The sequence below is a fragment of the Jaculus jaculus genome, chromosome 12, assembly GCF_020740685.1.
Source record: "Jaculus jaculus isolate mJacJac1 chromosome 12, mJacJac1.mat.Y.cur, whole genome shotgun sequence".
Lineage (NCBI taxonomy): Eukaryota > Metazoa > Chordata > Mammalia > Rodentia > Dipodidae > Jaculus > Jaculus jaculus.
Genome location: NC_059113.1, coordinates 34,057,792 through 34,069,201, shown reverse-complemented (window position 1 = coordinate 34,069,201; position 11,410 = coordinate 34,057,792). Strand labels below are relative to the sequence as shown.

The window sequence follows — 11,410 nt, the reverse complement described above, 5'->3', positions numbered from 1 at the left end:
GGTACTTGACCTCAAAGCCTAAAAGACCCAGGTTCGATTCTCCAGGTCCCACATAAACCAGACACACAATGTGGCACATGCATCTGAAATTTGCTTGCAGTGGCTAGAGACTTTAGCATGCCCATTCTCTGTCTTTCTTTCCTTCCCTCTATGTCTCAAGTAAAAATAAATAAATAAAAATTTAAAAAATAAGGGCTAGAGAGATGGCTTAACAGTTAAGGCACTTGCCTTTGAAGACAGGATACAGGTTCAACTCCTCAGAACCCATGTAAGCCAGATGCACATGATGGCATATGCATCTGGAGCCTGTTTGCAGTGGCTAGAAGCCCTGGTGTGCCCATCATTCTCTCTCCCTCTCTAACAAATAGATATATATATTTTCAAGGTAGGGTCTCACTGTAGCCCCGGCTGACCTGGAATTCACTATGTAGTCTCAGGGTGGCTTCAAACTCACGGTGATCCTCCTACCTCTGCCTCCTGAGTGCTGGGATTAAAGGTGTGTGCCACCATGCCTGGCAAATAAATAAAATATTAAAATAAAAATAAAAGCCACGGCAAATAAAATATTAAATTTTTATTAAATTAAAAATAAAAGCTAGGGCCAGGCATGGTGGTGCATACCTTTAATCCCAGCTCTCAGGAGGCAGCGGTAGGTGGATCACCGTGAGTTTGAGGCCACCCTGAGACTACATAGTGAATTCCAGGTCAGCCGGGGCTACAGTGAGACCCTACCTCAAAAAACCAAAATGAATAAATAAATAAAAGGCAGGTCACCTCAGTCTTCTGCTTAAAGCCATGACACTTGGAGTGAAATGCAAACTCTACACAACCCTGTGACTCTAGATAGCCTTTCCTGGCACTCCACCATCTCCTCTTTCTTTTTTTCTTTTTTTTTTTTTAATTTTTATTAACATTTTCCATGATTATAAAATATATCCCATGGTAATTCCCTCCCTCCCCATCCCCACACTTTCCCATTTAAAATTCCGTTCTCCATCATATTACCTCCCCATTACAATCATTGTAATTACACATATACAATATCAACCTATTAAGGATCCTCCTCCCTTCCTTTCTCTTCCCTTTCTCCTCTTTCTTTTTAAAAAATATTTTATTTTTATTTATTTACTTGAGAAAGAATGGGCATACCAGGCCCTCCAGCTACTGCAAAGAAACTCCAGATGCATGTGCCACTTTGTGTATCTGGCTTATGTGGTGTGGTGGTTTGGTTCAGGTGTGCCCCACAAACTTATGTGCTCTGAATCAAGGTCCCCAGGTGATGGCAATTTGGGAATTAGTGCCTCCTGGAGGCAGTGTATTGTTGGGTTCGGGCTTATGGGTATTATAGCCAGCTTCCCCTTGCCAGTGTTTGGCCCACTCTTCTGTTGCTGTTGTTCATCTGATGTTGGCCAGGAGGTGATGGCCACCCTCTGCTCATGCCATCATTTCCCCCTGCTATCATGGAGCTTACCCTCAAGTCTGTAAGCCAAAATAAACCCTTTTTTCCCTATAAGCTGCTCTTGGCTGGGGGTTTTCTTCCAGCAATGCGAACCTGACTACAACAGTAAAGTTGGTACCAAAAAGTGGGATCATTAGTGCAAGAAACCTGACTTTGTGGCTTTTAGCCCTTTGGAGCTGATTTTCAGAAGGAATGTGGGAGGATTTGAAATCTTGGCCTAAGAGATGCCTTTCAGTGCCATAAGTACAGCTTGATGGGCCATTCTGGTCAGAGTTGAAAATTCTGAATGCAGTAAGAACTATGGACTGTGAAGTTTGGTCTACGGGGATGAGAAAGAGCTTTGCCTGGACTAGGCTAAACTGCTAGAAGCAGTTTGTGTGAGAGGTTTGCTATTATGCCCATGTCCTGATAATTTGTGTAGGGTTGCATTGCATAGAAATGGACTGGTGTGAGCAGAAGGATATGAAACAGGAAAAATTAAATTACTAGGCTGAAATGGCTACCCATTCAGCTTCAGTTGCATTAATGATTACAACCATTGAGATTAGGTCAGCTGACCTGCATTGGGTCACTGAAGGGGCATGAATGCTGAAGGAGTGTCCTGCTCTTCAAAGTCTGCTTTATTTCCCCCTGAATTAACAAGTTGACAGCCTACCTGGTATTATGAAGTATAACGGATGCAGGAAAGAGAGGATCATTGAATTTGCAACACAGTTTTGGTTTTTGGAAATGGCCATAGGCAGTGTGAAGCAGACTTGTTGGGTCACCTGTGTGGAGACCCGATGGAGCCATGAGTATGAACCGTGGGTTGCAGTGGAGACCCAGTGAAGATGCCAGGACTATGGGATGGCTGCCAAGGACAGTTGCTGTCACCAAAAGAAGTTTTTCTGGGACTGTGAGTAGTCTAGCTGGAGGGCAGGATTGGAACTCCAGAGACTTAGTGGTTAGAGTTATCGGACTTGGAGACTTGTCACTGACTAGAGTTGTTGGACTTGGAGCTACAGAGTTTGATGTTTGTCCTGTCTAAATCTTATATTGGTTGAAAATCTCTTTGCTATGCCCAATGCTGTCTTTTGCAGTGTGAATGTTTCTTCTCTGCTATTATGGGTTTTTGTTTTTGTTTTTATTTTTGCTTTTGTGGTATTATGGCTCAGTTAAAAGATCTTGAACTGGGGGCTGAAGAGCTGGCTTAGCAGTTAAGTGCTTGCCTGTGTAGCCTAAGGACCCCTGTTCAAGGCTCAATTCCCCAGGACCCACATAAACCAGATGCACAAGGTGGCACATGTATCTGGAGTTCACTTGCAGTGGCTGGAGGCCCTGGTGCACCCATTCTCTCTCTCTCTCTCTCTCTCACTCTCAAATAAATAAAAATAAAAATTTTAAAATAAAAATAAAAGATCTTGGACTATGGGGATGTATGAACATCATTGGGATTGATGAAACTGTGGGGACTTTTAAAGTTGGACTGAATGCATTGTATTTTACATCATGTCTGGTGTGGTAGTTTGATTCAGGTATCTCCCATAAATTTAGGTGTTCTGCAGGCTAGGTTGCCCAGCTGATGGCAATTGGAAATTAAAGCCTCCTGGAGGCAGGGTATTGTTGGGGGTGGGCTTATGGGTGTTATAGCCAGTGTCCCCATGCCAGTATATGGCACACTCTCCTGTTCCTGTTGTCCACCTGATGTTAGCCAGAAAGTGATGTCCACCCTCTGCTCATGTCATCGTTTTCCCCTGCCATCATGGAGCTTCCATTCGAGTCTTTAAACCAAAATAAACCTTCTCCCCACACACACACAAAAAAAGCTGCTCTTGGGTGATTTCTACCAGCAGTGTGAACCTGACTTCAACAGGGGGCTAGGAGCAGAATGTGTGGTTGGATTGAGGTGTCCTCCATAAACTTATAGTTATGACTGCTAGATCCCAGCTGATGGCGATTTGGGAATTAAAGCCTCCTGGAGGTAGTGTATTGTCGGGAGTTTACAGCCAGCTTCCTCTTCTGTTGCTGTTGTTCATCTGATGTTGGCCAGGAGGTGATGTCCACCCTCTGCTGATGCCATTATTTCCCCCTGCTATCATGGAGCTTCCCCTCAAGTCTGTAAGCCAAAATAAATCCTTTTTTTTTTTTTTTTTTTTGCCCCACAAGCTACTCTTGGTCAGGTGTTTTCTGCCAGCAATGCAAACCTGACACGTGGGTTTGGGGAAATCGAACCTGGGTCCTTAGGCTTTACAGGCAAGCACCTTAACTGCTAAGCCGTCTCTCCAGCCTCACCTTCCTCTCTTAGTGTAACCCTGTCCTTCGTGATATTGCACTCAAGACCTGTGCCGTCCAATATGGTAGTCACTAACCATTATTCAGATTTTTTTTTAAATTTTTATTATTTGAGAGCGACAGACACAGAGAGAAAGACAGATAGAGGGAGAGAGAGAGAATGGGAGCGCCAGGGCTTCCAGCCTCTGCAAACGAACTCCAGACGCGTGCGCCCCCTTGTGCATCTGGCTAATGTGGGACTTGGGGAACCGAGCCTCGAACTGGGGTCCTTAGGCTTCTCAGGCAAGCGCTTAACCGCTAAGCCATCTCTCCAGCCCCATTATTCAGATTTTTTAAAACTGTTATTGCTTAGGACCTGTTGCATACTAAACAAATGTTCTGCCACTAAGATATACTCACTCCCAATCCTAAACAGACTTAAAGGCTTTTTGTTCGTTGTTGTTGATAGACAAGGTCTCACTAGAAGCCCTGGCTGGCCTGGAACTCAGCATGGACACATGCAGCAGTTTTCTTGCTTCTGCCTCCCTAGTGTTGGGATCGCAGGCATGAGCCACCAGCCAGCCAGCTCTTCAGATGTGAATCAGTTATAATACAAAATTCAGTAAATAAATTCAGCATATTAGTTATTTTACTCATTGCTGTGATCTGACAGGAAGCTGCTTACAGTTCCAGGAGGTACATTCCATCAAGGCAGGGAAGGCATCACATGGAGATGGCTGGTCACACTGCATCCGCACTCAGGAAGCAGAAAGCTGGAATGCTCCTGCTCAGCTAACTCTCCTTTCTATTCGGTCTGGGGCCCCAGCCCATGGAATTGTGCTGCCCACAGTTAGAATGGGTCTCCCTCTCTCAATTAGCCTAAGATAGAAAACCTCTCACGGGGACTGGAGAGATGGCTTAGTGGTTAAGGTGCTTGCCTGCAAAGCCTAAGGACCCAGGTTTGATTCTCCAGGTCCCATGTAAGCCAGATGCACATGGTGGCACATGCGTCTGGAGTTTGTTTGCAGTGGCTAGAGGTCCTGGCGTGCTCATCCTCTCTCTCTCTCTAATAAATAAATAATAATCATTTTTAAAAAGAAAATCTCTCACGGACACATCCAGAGCTTTGTTTCCATAGTGATTCTAAATCTTGTCAAATTGACAACCAGAGACTGACCATCACATTCAGCAAACAGACTATTCAGCCATACTGGCCAGCATGGCTCTAGACCACCTGAATACTTTACTGTCCCAAGTATGCCTGGTCTCTTCCATTGTACAGGCTGTCCCACCTGCCAGGGTACTCTACAGAGGACACCCCCACACACAAACACAGCACTTAGCTCTAGCTAACGCCTACTTATCCATTGTCTCCTTGTTTATGTGTTTATTATTTATAGATGGGTTCTTGTGAATCCCAGGCTAGCTGTTTTAATTTGATATGCAGCTGAAGATGGCCTTCAAGTTCAAATCTTCTTGCTTCTCCCTCCCAAATGAATTACAGCATGCACCACTATGCCAGGTTTGTGCAGGGCTCAGCAAATATTCAACTGAGCTATAGTCCAGCTTTCTATTTATTTATCACCCTTTTAATTTTAATTAATTTATTGTTCTTTTTACACCATAAACAAACAAAAGCCCTACATACATATGACTAGATACAGAATATGTTTTAAAACTTTCCAGCCAGGTGTGGTGGCCCACTTATGGAGTGTACTGTTGGGGGCAGGCTTATGGGTGTTAGAGCCAGCTTCCCCTTGCCAGTGTTTGGCACACTCTCCTCTTCCTGTTGCCCACCTTATGTGGGCCAGGGGGTGATGCCCACCCTCTGGTCATGCCATCGTTTTCCCCTCAAGCCTGTAAACAAAAATAAACCTCTTTTTCCTACATCTACTCTTGGTTGGGTGATTTCTACCAGCAATGTGAACCTGACTGCAACAGTAAAGTGGTACCGAGGAGTAGGATTGCTGTTAGACACCTGACTGTGTGGCTTTTGCCTTTTGGAGCTGATTTTCAAGAGGAATGTGGAAGGATTGAAACCTTGGTCTAAGAGATGCCTTGAAGTGCTGTAAGTACAGCTTGATGGACTATTCTGGTCACAGTTGAAAGGCCTGAATGCAGTAAGAACTATGTGATGTTTAGCTTATGAGGGTGAGAAAGAGGCTTGCTGTTATGCCCGTGTCCTGAGAAGTTGTGCAAGTTGCTTTGTGTAGAAATGAACTGGTGTGAGCAGAGAGATACGGCACATAAACAAAAAAAAAAAAAAAAAAAAAAAAAAAAACTTTGGGTAAATTGCTGCCTGTTCAGCTACAATTGGGAGATTATACCTTTGAGATTGGCCAGCTGACCTGCATTGGGGCAACAGGAAGAATGTAGACTCTTTTGAAGAGAGTCTGAGTGCTCAAGGAGTGTCCTTCAAAGTCTGCTTTATTCCCCCCTGAATTAACAAACTGGCACCCTACCTGGTATTGTGGAGTATAAGAAATGCAGAAAAGAGAGGGTCATTGAGTTTGCAACACGGTCTTGTGTTTTGGAAACGGCCATGGGCAGTGTGAAGCAGGTTTGTTGGTTGCCTGAATGGATACCTCATGGGGCCATTAGGATGAACCGTGGCTTGCAGTAGAGACTCAGTGGAGATGCCGGGACCACGAGATGGGTGCTAAGGAGCTGCTAGCCCTGATGAAGTTTTCCAGGACTGTGAGTAGCCTAGCTGGAGGGGTGGAATTGGAATATCTGAGACTTATTGCTGGTTAGAATTATCAGACTTGGAGATTTGTCACTGAATAGAGTTGTTGGACTTGAGCTACAGAATTTGATGTTTGCCCTGATTGTTTTAAATCTTGTATTGGCTAAATATTTTTTTGCTATGCCCAGTGACATCTTTTGCATTGTGAATGTTTATTCTCTGCCATTATGGGTTTTGGGAGGATTTTTTTGGTATTGTGGCTCTGTTAAAAGACCTTGGATTATGAGGATGTTTGAACATCACTGGGATTGATAAAACCTATTGGGTCTTTTATTGTTTTTGTTTTTGTTTTTCAAGGTAGGGTCTCACTCTAGCCCAGGCTGACCTGGAATTCACTATGGAGTCTCAGGGTGGCCTTGAACTCACAGTCATCCTCCTACCTCTGCCTCCCGAGTGCTGGGATTAAAGGCGTGTGCCACCACGCCCAGCAAAACTATTGGGTCTTTTAAAGTTGGACTGAATGCATTGTATTTTACATCATGTATGGATATCAGTTTATGGGGGTCAGAATGTGATTGTTTGATTTAGGTGTCCCCCATAAACTTAGTTGTTTTGAATGCTAGGTTCCCAGCTGATGGAGATTTGAGAATTAAAGCCTCCAGGAGGGAGTGTATTGTTGGGGGCGGGCTTATGAGTGTTTTAGCCAGATTCCCCTTGCCTGTGTTTAGCACATTCTCCTGTTCCTGTTGTCTTCCTTATGTGGGCCAGGGGGTGATATCCACCCTCTGCTCATGCCATTGTTTTCCCCTGGCATTGTAGAGCTGCCCCCTTGAGCCTGAAAGCCAAAATAAACCTCTTTTTCCCACAAGCTGCTCTTGGTTGGGTGATTTCTACCAGCAATGTGAACCTGCCTGCAACAGGCTACATAGTGTGTTTTAAATCAGCCTGGACTGTAATGAGGGATTCTGTCTCAAAAAAAAAAAAAAAAGAGAAAAAAAAAATCAAAGTCAGCTTACAAAAAGTCCTTGGGGAAATGCAAATCAATGAAGCGTGGCATAGTGGCTCACTCTTGTCATCCCAGCACTCAGAAGCCTGAGATCCTGTCCCAAATGACAATTAAAATTAAAATAAATACATGTATAGTGGTGCATACCTTTGATCTCAGCACTCAGGAGGTAGAGGTAGGAGGATCACCATGAGTTTGAGGCCACCTTGAGATTACGTAGTGAATCCCAGGTCGTCCTGGGCTAGAGAGAGACTATCTATCTCTAAAAAATATATATGTATATAGATATTGAGGGAAAAGAAAAAAAGGGGGAGGGCAGGAGATGGCTTAGTGGTTAAGGCACTGCTTGCCTGCAAAGCCAAAGGACCCAGGTTCAACTCCCCAGTATCCATGTAAGCTAGATGTACAAGGTGACGCACATGTCTGGAGTTCGGAGGCCCTGGCATGCCCACTCTTCTCTCTGTTTTCCTGTCTCATTCTCTCTAATAAATTTAAATTTAAATGCTAATTTAAAAAACAAAGTAAAGAAAGGGAAGAAAACTGGATTCCATTCCATGTCCACGAGGATGGTAATGACCGTACTAAGAGATACAAGTATTGGCAAGACTGGGGGGCTGGAATCCTCCCACATAGCTGGTAGATTGTATAATGGGGTGTCCACTTTGGAAAGTAGTCCAGCTCTTCCTTGGAAGATTAAATATAGAGCTAACATACGACTGGGAAATTCTAGCCCTAAGTATGTTTTCAAGAGAAATGGAAACATGTGACCACACAAGTGCTTGTACACTATGTTAAAGCAGCATTATTCGCAATAAGCAAATGGAAGCTGATGCAAAATAGAAAGACAGGGAGAATTATGGGGACATGGTTAGAAAAGGGAGCCTCTCACCAGCTGAATGTCAAGAATTCCAGAACAATGAACACTTGCTGTGATGGCTGCCAACATAAGAGACAATATTTATTTTACATAGAGATATTTTCAAGTAAGAATGTGAAAATAGCAGTGCTCGCTTAGGCAGCACATATACTGAAATTGGAATGATACAGAGAAGATTAGCATGGCCCCTACGCAAGGATGACACACAAATTCATGAAGTGTTCCATATTTTTTTTTAAAAAGAATGTTAAAATAGCAATGAGTCATGTTTTAAGGCATAATGCATATGGTCTTTCTCTTTTTCCAGCTATAAAGCTGTACTTTTCTAGGGATCTCACAAGAAATACCATTTACAGTAAAAGGCATGTCAGGCTGGAGAGATGGCCCAGTGGTTAAAGGCACTTGCTTGCAAAGCCTGACAGCCTGGGTTCTATTCCCCAGTACCCATGTAAAGCCAAATGTGCAAAGTAGCACATACATCTGGGGCTTGTTTGCAGTGGCAAGAGACCCTGGCACTACCATGTACTTTCTCTCTTAAATAAATAAATAAATACATTTAACATAAAAATGACATATCTTGACAGGCATGGTGGCACATGCCTTTAATCCCAGCACTCAGGAGGCAGAGATAGGAGGACTGCTGTGAGTTCAAGGCCACCCTGAGACTACATAGTGAATTCCAGGTCAGCCTGGACTAGTGTGAGATCCTACCACATAAAACCAGAAGAAAAAAAAAAAAGAAACATGACATATCCCAACCTCCTTCAAACCTTGTGCCCATAACTTCATTTTATCAGGATGTAATTCCACCCAAGACAAAAAGAAATGGGGGGGGGGGCCTTAAAACCCTATCAAGCCTCCAAAATCTTATATAAGACATCTACTAAGATCCTTAAGTGGAACTCTCCTTTGAGAACAGGAAAAAATAAGACATACCTGAGAGGGCATATTAGAACCATGTACTTGGGCTGGACTTGGTGGTGCACGCCTTTAGTCTCAGCATTCAGGAGGCTGAGGTAGGAGGATCACTGTGAGTTTGAGGCCAGCTTGACACTACATAGTAAATCCCAGGTCAGCCTGGCTAGAGTGAGACCCTACCTCGAAAAACCAAAAAAATAAAATTATACATGTACACATTTTTTTTTGTGATTTTTCAAGGTAGAGTCTCACTCTAGTCCAGGCCAATCTGGAATTTGCTGTATAGCCTCAAACTCATAGCTAACCTCCTACCTTGGCCTCCCGAGTGCTGGGATTAAAGGCATGTGCCACCATGTCCGGCAATATATATATATAATTTTTAGTGGCTGGAGAGAGAGAGAGAATGGGTGCACCAGGGCCTCCAGCCACTGAAAATGAACTCCAGATGCATGTGCCACCTTGTGCATCTGGCTTACATGGGTCCTGGGGAATCAAACCTGGGTTCTTTAGCTTTACAGGCAAGGGCCTTAACTGCTAAACCATGCCTGTGTTTTAAAGGGAAATAAATGAAGCTTAAAAGCAAGATTTCATTACATTCATGTTTCAAGAAACTTCTTCAAAAAGCCTCATTGTCCTTTCCATGCAAAGAAAAACCCCTCTCCCATCCTTATGGAACCAATTCCCAAAGCAGGCTTTAGGCCACATATTTCCCATGATGCTTTATTTCACTTCATATTTTGCAGCTTTTGTTAAATTTCTTTTGTTTGAATTTAATATGGTTTTGGGAGAGTTGTTTCTGGTTTTTGGTTTTTGTTGTTTGTTTATTTGTTTTTTGATGTAGGGTCTCACTGTGGTTCAGGCTGACCAAGAATCCACTATGGAGTCTTAGGGTGGCCTTGAACTCATGGAAACCCTCCCACCTCTGCCTCCTAAGTGCTGGAATTAAAGGCCTGTGCCACAACGCCCAGCTTTATTTTATTTATTTTTTGGGGGGGGTGTGGGTTCAAGGTAGGGTCTCATTCTAGCCCAGGCTGACCTGGAATTCACTATGTAGTCTCAGGGTGGCCTCAAACTCATGACAATCCTCCTACCTCTGCCTCCCAAGTGCTGGGATTAAAGGCAAGCGCCACCATGCCCAGCTTTATTTTTTGCTTTTGGAGACAAGATGTCATGTGTCCTCAAATTATGTAGCCAATTATGACCTTGAATCACAGAGATCTTTAATAAAAATAAGTATAGGAGCTGGAGATTAAAGGTGTGAGCCACCATGGCTGGCAAAAAACATATATATTTTAAATATTTTATTTTTATTTATTTATTTTCTTGACAGAGAAAGAGGGAGAGGAGAGAGAGAGAGAATGAATGGGCGTGCCAGGGCCTCTGGCCACTGCAAACGAACTTCAAACACATGCGCCCCTTTGTGCATCTGGCTAACGTGGGTCCTGGGTAGTTGAACCTGGGTCCTTTGGCTTTGTAGGCATACACCATAACCACTGAGCCATCCCTTCAGACCCCCAAATTTTTTTTAAGTTTTTTTTTTTTTAGGGCTGGAGAGATGGCTTAGTGGTTAAGGCACTTGCCTGTGAAGCTTAAGAACTCACGTTCCAGCGGGGCGTGGTGGCGCATGCCTTTAATCCCAGCACTGGGGAGGCAGAGGTAGGAGGATCACTGTGAGTTCCAGGCCATCCTGAGACTCCATAGTGAATTCCAGGTCAGCCTGGGCTAGAGTGAGACCCTACCTTGAAAAACCAACAACAACAACAAAAAAAACAACAAGAACTCACGTTCCAATCTCCAGGTCCCATGTAGCCAGATGTACAATGATGTAAGCACGCAATGTCACACGTGCACACAAGGGGGCACATGTGTCTAGAGTTTGTTCACAGTGGCTAAAGGCCCTGGCATGTCCATTCTCTCTTTCTCTGCCCCCCCCCCAATAAATAAAATCACATTCTTTAAAAAAGCTATTTTTAGCTGGGTACTTGGGAGGCAGAGGTAGGATGATCACCATGAATTCAAGGCCACCTTGAGACTACATAGAGAATTCCAGGTCAGCCTGAGCTAAAGTGAGACCCTACCTCAAAAAACAAAAAGTATTTTTAAATAAGTACACGTAAAAAAAAAAAAATACCATGGGCTGGAGAGATGGCTCAGCAGTTAAGGCACTTACCTGCAAAGCCTAATGACCAGGATTTAATTTCCTGGTACCTACAT

The 11,410-nt window shown here is 43.7% G+C and overlaps 1 non-coding gene across 1 annotated transcript; it reads left to right on the top strand.

Annotated features, from left to right (window-relative positions):
* The first annotated feature begins 8,404 nt into the window (after positions 1–8,404).
* On the top strand, positions 8,405–8,511 carry LOC123453817. Its single transcript, XR_006632995.1, has one exon. It is a non-coding gene; the product is annotated as a U6 spliceosomal RNA (small nuclear RNA).
* Positions 8,512–11,410: the final 2,899 nt, after the last annotated feature.